The sequence below is a fragment of the Triticum urartu genome, chromosome 7 (assembly GCF_003073215.2).
Source record: "Triticum urartu cultivar G1812 chromosome 7, Tu2.1, whole genome shotgun sequence".
NCBI classification, from domain to species: Eukaryota; Viridiplantae; Streptophyta; class Magnoliopsida; order Poales; family Poaceae; genus Triticum; species Triticum urartu.
In genome coordinates this window covers 153783472-153785530 of record NC_053028.1, presented here as the reverse complement: position 1 = coordinate 153785530, position 2059 = coordinate 153783472, and the positions used below count along the sequence as shown (strand labels likewise).

The window sequence follows — 2059 nt, the reverse complement described above, 5'->3', positions numbered from 1 at the left end:
CCCCCTGGGATGGAAAAAGAGGCTCAGGTTTTAGCCCTCCGTTTTACCCCGGAAGTCGTTGTTCGTCTTTCGATATGAGAGGATGGCAAGTGTCCGCAGTGACTTAGCGACTTAGCCAATTGGTTACAGATTCTAGACTGATCGATCAGATCACATCATCTCGAGCAAAGAGCTGAGAGCAGAGAAGCGACATCGCTTCGACACTCCTTCCTCTTTTCATTATGAAACCAATATCAAGCAAGATATGAAGAAGAGGGCGGCTCCCTGGATTGAACACATAAAGTAGTGCCAAGATCTCCTCTATGTGAGAGAGAAGTTCTCAGAAATTATGGAGTTGTTGGTTTCGGTCATTGTACGCTTGGTTGCTAAACCGCACCCTTTACGGCGTCTGTAGGAAGAATTCATTCTGGTCCCAAAACTTATAAGAGATCTCGGTAGTGAATATGCAATGCTGAATTCCAATAAGTTGGTACTTCGCACAAGGAAGAAGCTCGTGTTAAAGATAGTTTCATCCAGACCGAACCCTACCTTAGCGTCTCATCCCCACCCACCAAGTCTTTATCCACGGTGAAAGGAGTGGTTTAATTCGATGCAAGGTGCAAACGAGCTTTTCCAAAGATGGATTCCTTTCAGAAATACATGTGCCAGAAGAAAGCGGATTCTTTTTCTATCATAAAATGAATCTGCTTTCTGATGGCCATTTCGGTCCAGGAAAATCCGTCGACTTTCTAAATCGCGAGGGTTCAAGTCAAGTCCCTCTATCCCCAATAAAAAGCCCATTTTACTTCCTAACTATTGTACCAACCTCTATTTTTCATTAATGGTTCAAACAAGATTCACTATCTTTCTTATTCTACTCTTTCACAAACGGATCCGAACTGACTTCTTTGGATCTTATCCCATTCATACAAATGAACATATTATAGTATAGGCAAGTAATCCCTATTATTAAGTAAGTCATTCACAATCCATATCATTATCCTGATATTTACTAAGTCCAATTTGAGAATACTTTTTTCTTTTTTAGTCCCTTTAATTGACATAGATACAAGTACTCTACTAGGATGATGCACAATATTTAGTCAGGATAGCTCAGTTGGTAGAGCAGAGGATTGAAAATCCTCGTGTCACCAGTTCAAATCTGGTTCCTGGCACAGAACGAACAATGAATGCCTTTTCGGGAAAGAAAAGGGCCACATATTTTTTATAGGGAAAAGCTTTTTTTAAGGGGAAGAATCATCAACAAAAAATCCAGGAAAGAACAGCGAAGGAAAAACGTGAAAAAACAAGTGTTTTCCCGGAACGGAATAGCGGAAATTCCATACGTTGATCACCAATGTTGCATGTCTTTCCTTAAGCTGGAGTACTTTGAGTTAGAAGGCCTACTTTATTCGTCCTTTTAAAGCCTACTTATTCGTCTAGCTATTTCCAATTCTAATAAATAACCCGATCATATCATATCTTGGAAAACCCTAAGACTACCCAAGGCTGTACCCTACAGTGTTACCTATAGTCTATACTTGTGTATACGTTGCCTTCTGGGGTGGCAAGCTAGAACCAAGTAGTCTAGGTATCAATTCCAATTTAAGTCAATGATCCTCATTTTCTCCAACATTAAGAAGATTATTGGTAAGGTGACCAACCATCACGCAGGATTCTGGGTCGGAGTAGCACCTCTTGCCTGATATATACAGCTCATTACTGGCGATTCGTTTGTGCCCTATGGTGTTCAATTGCCCGTTTGTTCCCTCCCCCTCGGGACGGGTTAACCTACTTTGCCCGCTCAGGCGCTCCAAAATGCTCTGACTAGACCGCCGACACCCATGATTTGTCCATTGCATATTGCTCTCACTAGGAAAGGGGGACATAACCCCTACTATAGAGCAGGAATGGAAGGGAGTGAGCTCGGCTGCTTCTCCCCCACACTTCTTTATTTCTTCGTGCCCCTATTTAGTTAGTACTTTCGAGTTAAGAGCGCGAAAACGAACTATATCATTTAATAAAAAAAGTGCAACGGCTGTAGAGTGAAAAGGCCATGAGGATGGCTACGGCTTTGAAG

General features: G+C 42.0%; 1 non-coding gene across 1 annotated transcript; it reads left to right on the top strand.

Moving 5' to 3' along the window:
* Positions 1–1081: 1081 nt before the first annotated feature.
* On the top strand, positions 1082–1154 carry TRNAF-GAA. The gene has a single exon. It is a non-coding gene; the product is annotated as a tRNA-Phe (tRNA).
* The last annotated feature ends 905 nt before the right edge of the window (positions 1155–2059 follow it).